At 44.2% G+C, this 15,611-nt stretch overlaps 1 long non-coding RNA gene across 1 annotated transcript; it reads right to left on the bottom strand.

Annotated features, from left to right (window-relative positions):
• Positions 1–2,072: 2,072 nt before the first annotated feature.
• On the bottom strand, positions 2,073–7,840 carry LOC143818322 (uncharacterized). The gene is made up of 3 exons (XR_013224482.1): positions 7,766–7,840; positions 5,382–5,473; positions 2,073–2,137 (listed from the first exon to the last, which is right to left on the bottom strand). It is a non-coding gene; the product is annotated as an uncharacterized LOC143818322 (long non-coding RNA).
• Positions 7,841–15,611: the final 7,771 nt, after the last annotated feature.

Here is a 15,611-nt window from a genome sequence, read left to right as displayed (position 1 = left end):
CTGGGCTATGTTCTCTTGCCATTGAGAACCATAACAGAGAGGCCCACTGACTAATAGCAGAATATAGTAAGATGACTTATACGGTCGGCAAAAACCCTATCAAAAATATCCACGCTGGATATTCAAGAACCCCCGAACCGTCTAACGGCCCGGGGGGAGAATACCAGCCCCCTAGAGCTTCCAGCAAAATCAGAAATCACATTTAGTACAAGCTGGACAAAAAATAAGAGCAATACAAATAACCAAAAAACAAGGAAGCAAGACTTAGCTTAATTTTGCAAGAACCAAGACCAGCAGACAGGAGCAAACAGAAAGGACTGATTACAACGATGCCAGGCACCAGACTGAGAATTCAGGAAGTTCATATAGCAACACCCCTGGACTAACGACCCAGGTGGTGCCAAACTGAGGAAAGACAATCCCAGAGTCATATCACTAGTGACCACAAGAGGGAGCCAAAAAAGTCTAATTCACAACAGGGGGGATTATGTGTGGTAATGTGGTGGGGGCAGGATAATGTGTGGTAATGTGGTGGGGGGCGGGATTATGTGTGGCAATGTGGTGGGGGGTGGGATTATGTGTGGTAATGTGGTGGGGGGATTATGTGTGGTAATGTGGGATTATGTGTGGTAATGTGGTGGGGGGCGGGATTATGTGTGGTAATGTGGTGGGGGGATTATGTGTGGTAATGTGGTGGGGGGGTGGGATTATGTGTGGTAATGTGGTGGGGGGATTATGTGTGGTAATGTGGTGGGGGGGCGGGATTGTGTGGTAATGTGGTGGGGGGCGGGATTATGTGTGGTAATGTGGTGGGGGGGTAATGTGTGGTAATGTGGTAGGGGCGGGATTATGTGGTAATGTGGTTGGGGGGCTTATGTGTGGTAATGTGGTGGGGGGGCGGGATTATGTGTGGTAATGTGGTGGGGGGGTCAGGATTGTATGTGGTAATGTGGTGGGGGCGGGATTGTGTGTGGTAATGGGGTGGGGGGCGGGATTGTGTGTGGTAATGTGGTGGGGGGCGGGATTGTGTGTGGTAATGGGGTGGGGGGCGGGATTGCGTGTGGTAATGGGGTGGGGGGCGGGATTATGTGTGGTGATGTGGGGGGGCGGAGCTACTGTGCAGGGGGCGGGATTAGTGAGTAATCACGATGCTTCTTATATATATAGATTAGTGAGGAAGAGGAGTATTCAGCCTCATGATTCCCTATCCTAAAACTAATATTGGAGTCAAATAACATCTGACACCTGAAATCTCTTTAATTTTTCTTCTGATAAAGTCTCAAAGGAATTATACAGCAGTCATCTTTACATGGAGGCAGAGTAAGGGTACTGTCACACACTGCAACTTTCCAACGATCACGACCAGCGATACGACCTGGCCGTGATCGTTGGAAAGTCGTTGTGTGGTCGCTGGAGAGCTGTCACACAGACCGCTCTCCAGCGACCAACGATGCCGAAGGCCCCAGATAACCAGGGTAAACATCGGGTTACTAAGCGCAGGGCCGCGCTTAGTAACCCGATGTTTACCCTGGTTACCAGCGTAAAAGTAAAAAAAAAAACCCGTACATACTCACATTCCGGTGTCCGTCAGGTCCCTTGCCGTCTGCTTCCCGCTCTGACTGAGTGCCGCCATAAAGTGAAAGCAGATCACAGCGGTGACGTCACCGCTGTGCTCTGTACTGCCTTACGGCCGGGAGTCAGCGGGAAGCAGACGGCAAGGGACCTGAAGGACACCGGAATGTGAGTATGTACGGTTTGTTTGTTTTTTACTTTTACGCTGGTAACCAGGGTAAACATCGGGTTACTAAGCGCGGCCCTGCGCTTAGTAACCCGATGTTTACCCTGGTTACAAGCGAACACATCGCTTGATCGGTGTCACACACAACGATCCAGCGATGACAGCGGGAGATCCAGCGACAAAAGAAAGTTCCAAACGATCTGCTACGACGTACAATTCTCAGCGGGGTCCCTGATCGCTGCGTGTTAGACACAGCGATATCGTATGGATATCGCTGGAACGTCACGGATCGTACCGTCGTAGCGATCAAAGTGCCACTGTGTGACAGTACCCTAAGACAACGTCTCCAGTCCTTCTCATGAAGTCATGTCTGGCTCTTTTTTATCGTACTGTGCAAAACTGGGGAAAAATGCTACAATGAAAAAGTGCTTTACAAAATAGAAATGTTAATAGCTTATGTTTATCAATTGGAAAAAGAAAAAAACAAAGTGATGAAGAAACGAGACATCTAAATGAAATCAATATATGGTGTGACCTCCCTTTTCCTTCATCAGTTCTTCTATGTAAACATGCAAACAGTTTGTGAAGGACCTCAGCAGAATGTTTGTGGCAAACATCTTGGAGAACTAACCACAGATCTTTTGTGGATATCACTTGCACAAATCCTTCTGTGATCCCAGACATGATGCTGAGATCAGGGATCTGTGGGGCCATGTCATCACTTCCAAAACTCTTTCTTCTCCTTTACGCCGATAATAGTTCTTAATGATATCGGCTGTATGTTTGGGGTCATTTTCCAAATGCAGAACATATTTGGAGATAATCAGGACTCCCTGTAGTTATTGCATGATGTATAAATAACTGCCTGTATTTCTTAACATTGAGGACTGCATTGATCCTGACCAAATCCTCATCTCCATTTGCTGAAATGCACCAGGATTCACTGTTGCCTGCAGACACTCATTATTGTACCCTAGCCAACAAACTGCCTCCTGTTAAAGCCAAATATTTCACATTTTGACTCCTAAGTCCGGAGCACCTCATGGTATTTTTCTGCACCCTGGGAGTTATTTTGTCCTGCAGAGTTGAGTCGCTTGGCTTTGTTTCTACACCGAGTATATTTTTGACTGCAGTTCTTCAATGAAGACCACTTCCAACCAGATTTATCTGACCAGTAGATGTTGTAGCTGGGTCCCACTGGTTGCTGCACGTTTTGAACTGATGCCACTGCTGGACATTTTCCAATTTCACAATAAAGTAAGCACGTGATATCTTTCTTCTGCTGCACTGCGATCACTGTTTCTATGCCCCCAATGTTGTCCACTCCTTGGTGTCCTCAATGCTGAGAAAAAAAGGCAGATACTTATCCATCATGCAATATAATCATGGAGGCTTCTGATCGGCTAAAAATGTATTCTGTGGCAGTATAACGACCCCAAACACACAGCCCATGTGATTAAGAACTATCATCAGCGTAAAGAAGAACAAGGAGTCCTGGAACTGAAGATATGGCCCCAACAGAGAACTGATCTCACCATTATCGAGTCTCTCTGGGATCACAAGAAGAGACAGAAGGATCTGCACAAGTATCATACACAGGAGATCTGGGGAAGTTCTCCAAGATGTTTGGAACTACTTCCCTGCCCAGTGTCTTTAAAAAGTATGTATATAGATATATATATACACATAGTGCTATCCACGGTGTTACTATACAGTATAATGTATAATCAGTATGCAATAAGCACGGAATAGGAATTTCAACTTTTCGAAATTACAATGTTTTATTTTGGCCTAGGACATATTCTATAATGTTTTATTACTTATAATCCATAGTTTATTTATAGTTTTAGAGCATAATTTGCAGGTAATGAAGGTGCATATTTCCAGCAGTAGATCAGCGTTTGTTCTCTATGCCCTTCTTCGATGAGTTGCATTCTTTGGTGTAAATTATTCCTTCGATTCTTGAAGCTTTCCTTTGTGTACAAATGAGCAATATTTCCTTCCTGAGTGCACATCTGGACGACTCACCACATGGTCATTCCGGGTCACAATAACCTTGTCCTCATTATGCCGGCTCCTGCACCACAAAGCTTTTGGATCTTTCGATGTTAGTAGTACAACAGCCTTACCCGTCCCTGCTCTGGCACTGGCTGCCTCTGCTGTCGGGGGTAGCCACTCCATTTCAGTGGGCGAGACAGTGGTGACACTACCACAAATACAAATCTAGAATACTTACAATATATGTACAGGCAATGAAAAAAAATTGTAACTCATTTTTTTTGTTGGCATTGACGTTCCAAGGTCAGAGTCTGCAGTATTTCCCTACTGTACTTAATTTTATAGTGTTCCTATGGCAACACTTCCGGCTCTGTCTTGATATACAGTTTATATATTCCAATCTCTGTATACATTCATTACAGATGAGCAACTGTTGTGAAATTGGAACATGCCAGCGTCGCCAATTTTTTTCCACAAAATCAATTTGCATTGAATCGTTTATACTGCAAAGCCTACAAGTGCCCTGAAAAGACGTATAACACTATGTCAGGTGACGTATTATAGGGAGACTGTACAGTCAGGCCTGGGGTCAGGTGATCCTTCTGCGGCTCATGCAATCTCCTGTAACGTGCAGCATAGCAGCTGGTCTTCTTTTAGTGATTCGTGTCAATCACATTGCAAATTGTTTGAATTCGTCGGATCCAACAAATTACCTAAAATTTGGTTTGTATAGATTCGATTAGCTCATCTCTAACATTGATGTCTAAATTACAATGGTTGCAGTTCTTATGAAGGTTCTGATGCCTACGACAAGGGTCAATCATCACACTACTGGATAGAAAGTCATATGGACAACAGAGAAGAGCTGGAAATGTGGGAACTGAGAAGAGGGCTTAAAAACTGTTCAATATTTTTTAGATTCAGTTTTACTCTCTTGAAGTTCTTCTTAAAGGGTCATCCAGGACTTTATTATTTAGCATAGGTTATCAATTTCAGACTGGTGGGGGTTTGAAACCCGGCAACTGTACCAATCAATTGTACTCAGCACCAGAAGTGATCGATTCCACTCTGCAACTGATCACTTCCAGCTTTCGCCAAGACCAGGAACACCTGATCAGCCAGGAAGCCAAATATTGCACCTCCACCAATCTGGTATTGATGACCTATCCTGGGGATACTCCATCAATATACAGTCCTGGGCAACCATTGTAACTGTTTTAAGGTGTGAAAACTACCTTGAATGAAGTGTGATTGTAAAAAGTATCTTTACTCAGCGCTTTCCATTTGATACTTGCACCCAATAAAACCTTTGAGAAGATTTATAAATAAAATCATTCAACACGAGTAATCTATAAACTTAGAAACAGGTCTGATTACCAGCAGTGAAGGATTGCTGCATACTTTGAGTTACACATAAAGTGATGAGTATATGCTCCTTGTCACCAGGAAGCGTATCAAATCCAATTTTTTTTGTAGTTTCTATATAATTTCCAAAAGCAATTCTGTAAATATTCTTTACTATCTGTGGAATTTAAATGGACACTGTATTTTCAGGCATCTTGATCTCATATCAATATATCATATTGATAAGCACTCTGTTAAATAGACAATCTACAAATCACTTTATTAAATTATGTTGTCTTACCTGCGATTAACTCATTCCAAGGTGCCAGACTCTATGTGTCTAACTTCTGTGTAACTTGCTGTCTGCTGCCTGTTGTCAGGTGTAATCCATCTCTAGCAGCAGAAATACCAAAACCAATTAGAGTAAGTGGGGGAGGGTTTTTTGTCTCTCTACAGACAGTGGGGAGGGGTCTTTGTCTCTCTACAGACAGTGAGGAGGGGTCTTTGTCTGTCTACAGACAGTGGGGAGGGGTCTTTGTCTCTCTACAGACAGAGGGGGAGGATCTTTGTCTCCTTACAGGAAGAGCGAGTGAGTCTTTGTCTTTCAACAGAAAATGGGGGTGGGTCTTTGTTGCTCTACAGAAAGTGGGGGCGGATTTTTGTTGCTCTACAGAAAGTGGGGGCATGTCTTTGTTGCTCTACAGAAAGTGGGAAGCGGGTTTTTGTTGCTCTACAGAAAGTGGGGGCGGGTCTTTGTTGTTCTACAGAAAGTGGGGACAGGTCTTTGTCACTCTACAGAAAGTGGGGGTGGGTCTTTGTTGCTCTACAGAAAGTGGGCGCGGGTCTTTGTCGCTTTACAGAAAGTGGGGGTGGGTTTTTGTCTTGCTACAGGAAGAGAGGATGGGTCTTTGTCTCTTTATGGGAAGTAGGGCAGGTTGTTGCAGTGGTCCCCAAAATTTCTGACCTTGAGAGCCACATTCAGCTCTGAGGGTCATGAGACACAGCCAAAGCTTGTACACTGAAATCACACCAATCGCTCCAGGGTTTCCTATCTTACCCTCAGTCAGATCTGCTCTTCGGTGCAGGGGCTACACACAACAGTCTCCATCTAGAGATCTGCTTTTAATATCTGTTTGCTACACCTGCTGCTAATGCACCAACTAGCAGATGGACGCGAGGCACACATCATGGGCTCACAAGCTACATGTGGCTCTTGAACTACAGGTTGGGGACCCCTGGTCTACAGGAAGTGACGACAGGTCTTTTGTCTCTCTACATGAGGTGGGGATGGGTCTTTGTCTCTCTACAGGAAGTGAGGGTGGGTCTTTGTCTCTCTACAGGAAGTGGGGGCGGGTCTTTGTCTCTCTACAGGAAGTGGTGACAAGTTTTTGTCTTGCTACAGGAAGTGGGGGCGGGTCTTTGTCTCACTACAGGAAATGGGGGTTGGTTTTACATTCTAAAGGACTATGTGTAGTCAGGTTAAATACACAGGAATTATTTAAACAGTTTTCTTATCAGCCATGTGGTCAATCAGTTCTTAAAGAGCTAATTTTTGCCTTTGTTAACCATTGCATGTAGAAAGGTTTCCATCTGCTAGAACATGTGCTGAGTGGGGAAACCCTCTGTTATGTTCATATGGGGTTGTGTTTATTTAATACAGTTTTCGGACTAGACTCTTCTGTTACGTAGTATACTTCATCATGGTGTTATTTTATGTGACTGATGGAAAATGCAATTAAATTCAAAATAATGGAAGATAAAATGCCTAACAGAGCATAATAAATAAACCTTAATCTGTGCGTTCAGGTGCTCCCTGGTATTAACAAGTCACAGGATGTGGTGACAAGATGAGTCAGTAATGAAATGTATCATTTGGTAACAATCCGAGTTTCCCTCTGTAGTTATTAATTAGGGAATTCTTCAGACACCCAATTGGTTTTTATTTTCTAAAACTCTTGAAGTTTATTAAGAGCTTTGAGTCATCAGATGACTACATTGTAACTTCATCTTCATGTGAACACTAGTAGAATTATTTGCCTTTCCAGAAAGCTCCTATAACTAGTTTTTAATTGTTCTGTATGTCCTCCAATTATTCAATCTAGTATAGCAATTGAGTAAACGTTGATAGCAGTTGAATAAACCGCCATTAAAGCAGATTTCACAATACAAATTGTACTACACTCTGCGACCTGATGAGGCTGGAGTACTTATTTTAGTGATTGATAGAGCTCTTGAACCTGTAAGATGGTCACTGGATAAGTCCTTGAGGGGAGATATGTGTCATTGCGGCTATTAACTGCGGTGATGTGAGCCCGGAAGTGTGGTCCAGCACATATAGTGTTGAGAGAATTGTTTGGGGTGCTCCAGGGCCAGGTTTTACGAGCGGTCATAAGAGGTGGGTGGGAATGACCGCTATCATATGCCCACCCCAGGGGCGTGGTTTGGTAAATAAAATGGAGGCCAATTGCCTCATTCAGTATCTGTGTCTGGAGGTGTGGAGACCTCCATTGTGTGTGTGCTAAAGACACTGACCTGTGCTATACTATACTATATGGACTGTTATATTTTTTTCGTTTGTTACTTTGTGCCGGAAAAGGCTGTTTATTTGTTTTCCTAACCAGAGCAGTTTATGCTGTTTGAATAAACCTGCTTGGGCATTCCAGGGATACCGCTTACTGTGCCTACCTCAACAGCAGCCGAGTGAGTACAGATCCTTACAAGCCCATCAGTACTGTCTCCACCCACCCAGCTTGATTGTCAGTTACAGCTTGCGCTGAGTAGTGTGAGAGATCAGCTGCAGCAGTGAAGAGAGACACTGAAGAGCTCTCAATCAGGCTATGTCGACATTCACTAGCAGGGAGGAGAGGCACTAGGTAATCGTTACTCAGAATGGTGTGTGGAGATACAGAAACAGCGAGGAACGACATTAAAGGGACACTGTCACCTGAATTTGGAGGGAACAATTTTCAGCCATAGGGGCGGGGTTTTCGGGTGTTTGATTCACCCTTTCCTTACCCGCTGGCTGCATGCTGGCTGCAATATTGGATTGAAGTTCATTCTCTGTCCTCCATAGTACACGCCTGCGTAAGGCAAGATTGGGAGGACATAAGCCAGCGCGCCATGCAAGATGGGAGCAGGAGCGGGAGCGGGGGGGTGGAGAGATAAGCCATGCATTCAGGGGGGAATATGAGCCATGCATTCAGGGGGGGAATATGAGCCATGCATTCAGGGGGGAATATGAGCCATGCATACAGGGGGGAATATGATCCATGCATTCCGGGGGGGGGGAATATGAGCCATGCATACGCGGGGGAATTTGAGCCATGCATACAGGGGGGGAATATGAGCCATGCATACAGGAGGGGGAATATGTGCCGTGCATACAGGGGGGGAATATGAGCCATGCATACAGGAGGGGGAATATGAGCCATGCATACAGGAGGGGGAATATGAGCCATGCATACAGGAGGGGGAATATGAGCCATGCATACAGGAGGGGGGATATGAGCCATGCATACAGGAGGGGGGATATGAGCCATGCATACAGGAGAGGGAATATGAGCCATGCATACAGGAGGGGGGATATGAGCCATGTATATGGGATGGGAGGGAGATGAGCCATGCATACAGGGGGGGAATATGAGCCATGCATACAGGAGTGAGTGGGATCATGTGGGATCATTATACAGTATGAAGAACTGTGTGGCCATTATACAGTATTGAGCATCATATGTGGTCGTTATACAGTATGGAGCATCATGTGTGGCCATTATACAGTATGGAGCATCATGTGTGGCCAATGGCCATTATACAGTATGGAGCATCATGTGTGGCCATTATACAGTATTGAGCATCATGTGGGATCATTATACAGTATGGAGAACTGTGTGTGGCCGTTATACAATATGGAGCACTATGTGTGACCATCATACAGTATGGAGCACTGTGTGGCCATCATACAGTATGGAGCACTGTGTGACCATTATACATTATGGAGCATCATGTGTGGCCATTATACACTATGGAGCATCATGTGTGGCCATTATACAGTATTGAGCATCATGTGTGGCCATTATACAGTATGGAGCATCATGTGTGGCCATTATACACTATGGATCATCATGTGTGGCCATTATACAGTATTGAGCATCATGTGCAGCCATTATACACTATGGAGCATCATATGTGGTCATTATACAGTATTGAGCATCATGTGTGGCCATTATACAGTATGGAGCATCATGTGTGGCCATTATACACTATGGAGCATCATGTGTGGCCATTATACAGTATTGAGCATCATGTGCAGCCATTATACACTATGGAGCATCATGTGTGGCCATTATACAGTATTTAGCATCATGTGTGGCCATTATACAGTATGGAGCACTGTGTGGCCATTATACAGTATGGAGCACTGTGTGTGGCCATTATACAGTATGGAGCACTGTGTGTGGCCATATTACAGTATGGAGCATCATGTGGGGTCATTATAACATATGGAGCACTGTGTGGCCATATTTTTTTTGTTTAAAATTATTGTATATAAAACAGTGTGATCAGCAGTGCTAAATGGGTGTGGTTGGGACGTGGATATGGGTGTGACTAATTATGAATGGGTGTGGCCAGAGGCGTGGCCTAAAATTTGCCGTGGCGCGCGTTGCGCGCCGCAAACTTTGTCCCTCTTTCCCATCTTCATAAGTTGGGAGGTATGAAAACATACTGTAGACATTCTGACATGGATTTTCAAAGTACACTAACCTCAAGTCTGAACAATGTATTTAGGCATGTATGCAGATTTCATTTTGAAATTTGGTGTCAGATTACCTTTAACTTATAATTCCTTTTTTAATTGGAACTGGAAGCCAAAGGCCGGCGTCACACTAGAGAGTTTTACGGACGTATGCGAGGCGCAAAAACAACGCATTGCACACGGACCAATGATTCTCTATGGGGCAGCTCCTATTTGGCATATATTACGCATCTGTATTTTACGGGCATAGAAAATTGCAGCATGCTGCGTTTGTCAGCGTATTGCGCAAAAAATCCACCAATGAAAGTCTATGGGTGCGCAAAAAATACGGATTACACAATGACAAACAGTGTGACTTGCGTAAAATACGCAAGAGTTCAGCAGGTGATAGGAAATGTGCCAAGCCCTCAATCAGGAAGCTAAGACATGCAAATTAGCTGAAAAAGCCACACAGACATCCCGGAAGTCTGCCTCGCCTCCACGGGGTCTCCTGCATCATGGCCAATATTATAAATGTGGAAATGCTGCTGGTCCTGGTGCAAGAGAGGCCAGAAATATGGGATCAGCGAGATGCCCATTATTCCAACCGGGCCACAAAAGAGGCGGCATGGAGAAGCATATGTGGGATCTTTTTCCCAGAATATGAGCAGCGGCCACATGAGGTCCAGAGGCAGATAAGTAAGTACACTCATGTTTCTCTATGAATAATATTGCAAACTGCATTACCTACATGAATTTGGGCCTTTTGTTATTTTCATTAAGATTAATCTCATTTATTTATATAGCACCATTAATTCCATGGTGCTGGACATGAGAAAGGGGTTACATACAGAGTTTTATAGATGTCGTTTACATTAAACAAATTTACAATGACATACTGCTACAGAGGGGAGAGGACCCTGTCCTTATGGCCTGAAATTCTATGTATTTTCCATTATATCGTATTGCGCTGTTTGTGTTTACAATATTTATGTTGATGATATTTTTTAAGAAATGCAGGTTACTAGGCCACATTAAAATCTGTTATATCACTGAAACATTGTGGTACCACTGTGCACAATGGCCTCATACATTATTTTTTTCTCTTTCATTGCAGTGGAAGATGTTACGAGACGATGGTGCAGCATAAGGGACCAATATAGGAGGGAAAGGCAGCAGCGGGCCAGGAGTGGGTCAGCAGCGCCTGGAAAAAAAGAAAATATATTTATTATGACCAACTCTCCTTTTTAGATCCCAGTATGGATCTGAGACCGTAAGTAAAACATAAATAAAAATTACACATATGTTTTATAAAGGTAAAATTTAAATTTTTAATTAATTATTCTCATACTTTACAAACAGAACACAGTCAAAACTCACCGAGAAGGAGACCGGCTCAGACTCGGAGGCCCTGATAGATCCGGTTTTGGAAGGAGAAGAGGTGGCTGGCCCATCTTCACATCCTTCCAGTGACATCCCTCCTGCAACATCTTCAGTTGCACCACAAGATGCGGCAACAACTGGCCAAGAAGCTGCACCACCACCCACAGCAGCACCACATCCAGGAAGTCAGGATGATCCAGGAAACAGTAGCAGCCCTACTGTTCCACTGGAGACATCCCCACAGCCTGCTGTCATTTCCCGGCGTGGCCGCTGAAGGAGAGAGCTGCAAGAAAGTCGCAGAAATGTGGACATTGGGGTCCTTAATTATTTGGCCAGGGATGCACAGGATGATGGTGAGGAGGCCTATTCGAGGAGCCTGGCCCGGTACCTCCGTCCCATACCCAGTGAGGTGAGGCTACGTGTGAGAGGGTGTTTTCAAATACTTATTGATGCATGTACCCCACCAAATGCACCCTATGAATTATTTGAGTTCATTGAGAGGTGGCAGCTGTCAGCACGTAACGTCCTGCACCTTCCATCATCTCAACAGGTGCATGCTCAACAAGTATTTGAAGAACCCCCTCCACGCGTGCCTACACCTCTACCCGTTCCCACCCAAAACCCACCAAGGCCAGCACATTACCATTTGCCATCATACCATCAACCTTCCCAATATGGCCACTTGTCCAGACCCAGTGCTGGAGGCTGGTCCCAACCTTGTTTTGGACGACAAGGCCATATTGGGGGGGGGGGGGTTATGATGCAAGGCCTTATTTTCAACCTCATGAGGGCCATACTCAAAACCCTTATTATAGCCAATACACAACTGGCCAATATGATAAAGGGCATCATTTTGAGCAGGGACAGACATCATACACATAGGATGATGGACAATTGGCACAACAAAGGCCACCTGACCAGGACCCTGAGCTTCCGCCATCACCTCCACCAACTTACCGAAATCTGTAATGAGAATTGTTTTATGAGGAATCTTTTTTATTTTTGGTTCTAAACATGTTTTTGTTTGACTCTGCTGTGATAGCACTTTGTTATATTTATCTAACAAAATGGGTTATGTCATGTTTTATGAAAAAACAAACAAACATATGATATTAATATGGTGTTTAAAAAACAAAAAAGGCCTTTGCTATGATAAAAAAAGTCAAAAGTCAATTTCAGTTTGTTGAACAAATCATTACATCATACTCAATTACTCGGTTGATAAACATCTGTTACATAATTCAATGAAACACACATAGTTAAGTAATTTAAGTAATTTTTGAATTTTTTTCTGAAAATATATATAGATATACCGTATATACTCGAGTATAAGCCGAGATTTTCAGCCCATTTTTTGGGGCTGAAAGTCCCCCCCTCGGCTTATACTCGAGTCATACCCAGGGGTCGGCAGGGGAGGGGGAGCGGGGGCTGTCTAATTATACTCACCTGCTTCTGGCACGGTCCCTGCAAGTCCATGGCTTCCCCGGCGCCGGCAGCTTCCTCAGTAGTGAGCGGTCACATGGTGCCGCTCATTACAGTAATGAATATGCGGCTCCACCTCCCATAGAGGTGGAGCCGCATATTCATTACTGTAATAAGTGGTAACAGTGACCGCTCACTACAGGAAGAAGCTGCGGGGAAGCAGGGACCACAGCGCCAGGAGCAGGTGAGTATAACTGGGAGGGGGAGCGCTGCACGATATTCACCTGCTCCCCGTTCCGGCGCCGCTCCATCTTCAGCAGTGACGCTCAGGTCAGAGGGTGCGGTGACGTGGTTAGTGACACTCTGCTCTCTGACCTGAGCGTCACTGCTGAAGATGGAGAGGCGCCGGAACGAGGAGCAGGTGAATATTGAAAGTGCCGGGGCCTGAGCGACGGAGAGGTGAGTATGTGATTTTTTATTTTTTTATCGCAGCAACAGCAAATGGGGCAAGTGTCTGTATGGAGCATCTATGGGGCCATAACGTTTGTGCAGCACTATATGGGGGCCATAACGTTTGTGCAGCACTATATGGGGCCATAACGTTTGTGCAGCACTATATGGGGCAAGTGTCTGTATGGAGCATCTTATGGGGCCATAATCAACGTTTGTGCAGCACTATATGGAGCAAATATCTTTATGGAGCATCTTATGGGGCCATTATTAACCTTTATGCAGGATTATATGGGGCATATTTTGATATGGAGCATCTTATGGGGCCATAATGAACTGTATGGAGCATTATATGGGACTCCTGATTCAATATGGATATTAAAAAACACAACCTACTGATGTCTCAATTAATTTTACTTTTATTGGTATCTATTTTTACTTTTGACATTTACCGGTAGCTGCTGCATTTCCCACCCTAGGCTTATACTCGAGTCATTAAGTTTTCCCAGTTTTTTGTGGCAAAATTAGGGGGGTCGGCTTATACTCGGGTCGGCTTATACTCGAGTATATACGGTATATGAAAAAATTACAACAAAGAAACAGCATTATCCTACCAGGGAGTAGCTCCCTGAGGAGAAACAAAATCATTTGTAAAAATATCCCTAACTTTTATGCCAGAAAGGGGACGCCGCGGAGTAAGGAAATGTGTTGTAGGCCTACCCACATTAGCCAACATGCCTTCAATACTGTCAGCTGAGGAGCACTCATGAATTCTTGTGAAGTTGTGTAGAACAACACAAGCTTTTATGACTTCATTGACATTTGCCTCACTCAGCTGAATGGCAGACTGGAGAACACGCCATTTGGATGCCATAATGACAAAGGCGCACTCCACCAGTCGCCATGCCGTGAAAGTCTGACATTAAAGACACGCTCATGACATGCCTGGTCAATTGGAAGGCCTCATCTGCCACAAGTACATATGGGACTGCTTCAGCATTGGAGCCTGGGAGTTGTCGTGGTGGTGGGAGGTCCAACAAGTTTTCACGTAGCTGCCTACCCATAATGGACGCATTGAAGACTCTAGAGTCTCCAGTTCGCCCATAGGCCCCAATATCTACAATTATAAACCTGTAGTTACTGTCAACTACAGCTAACAGAACTACAGAGAAAAACTGCTTATAATTATAGAATTGGGTTACCGAGTTTGGCAGCTTACGCACCCTGATATGTTTCCCATCCAGGGCTCCAATACAGTGAGGAAATTCACAAGAGTCAGTAAATCCACGGGCTATTTTCAGCCAATCCTCCCTTTTGGGCTTCGGCATCACAAGTTCATGTAGTTTGTCCCATACTTGAACACATGTATTACGCACAAAGCCTTAAATAGTGGACCGCCCCATGAGAAATTCAAGATGTAGTCCCGCATAAGATAATCCAGTTGACAGGAATCTGAAAAAAAAAAAATTGCTAAGTAACAATGCTTTAAAAAAACCCTAGTAAACCAAAGTAATATGAGGATCAAAAAGGCAGGAGACCAGTGTACCTTCATAAATTTACACTGGATACTAACACTTACCATTGAATACATATTTGTATATGATTTATAAAAAATATATTAATATAATTTTAATAAGATGCTATGAAAATCAAAGTAGTACAAAAAATATCATCAACATATAGTATGTGAGGATGGTGAATACATACCGTAAGGTCAGGAGAAGACGCTCCTCTGTGGATATGCATTTCCGCATCCTGGTATCCTGATACGTTATTCCTGGATGTACTGTCTCCAACAAGATATCAAAGGTGGGTATTGTCATGCGACAGTACTGGAAGAATTTGTTCGGATGTGTTCGCAGAGATGAATAGAGCCGGTGAAAATGCCCCTTAGTGAGGCGTTGCCACAAAAGTGGATGCACCCACAATCATCTTCTCCTCCTTCGCGGATCAACTATCATGGGGTATGGCTGGCCAAAGCGGTGTGACAAGACCCAATTAAATAACACCCGCTGAGTTGGTGTGAAATGCAGGAGGTCAGGCATGTTGCACAAGTACCACCAAAACACCTACACAAGCACAGCAACAAAATGGCCATATGGGAGGGTTTCAGCTGTTGTAGAGGCCTGAAATAGGGTTTATGCTGATGATTTAAATTATTTTCAGGCCTCAAAACCGTTAAATGTCCATTTTGTAAGGTTGCGTGAAAAAAACGCAGTATGGATGTCATACGGATTACATACGGAGGTTAACGTGCGTAAAATACGCAGACACGCCCTGCCTACGGATGACATATGGAACACTATTTTTGGGATCATTTCTGCGTATTACGTGTGTATAATACGGACCCTATTTTCCTACGCTGAGTGTGACGCCGGCCTAAATCACAACAAATGCTCTCTAAGAATTGCACCAAACCCACCTATCTGAACATGAGATATCGATTACAGTGGACTTACAGTCACAGATGCAAATCCATCCTTACCCCTGATAATTATGGCTTATGACATGTCCCTTAGGGATGCTAGCAGTGGCATAAAATCC

This window comes from Ranitomeya variabilis, chromosome 1 (genome assembly GCF_051348905.1).
Source record: "Ranitomeya variabilis isolate aRanVar5 chromosome 1, aRanVar5.hap1, whole genome shotgun sequence".
Classification (NCBI taxonomy): domain Eukaryota; kingdom Metazoa; phylum Chordata; class Amphibia; order Anura; family Dendrobatidae; genus Ranitomeya; species Ranitomeya variabilis.
This window is presented reverse-complemented; position numbering and strand designations above follow the sequence as displayed.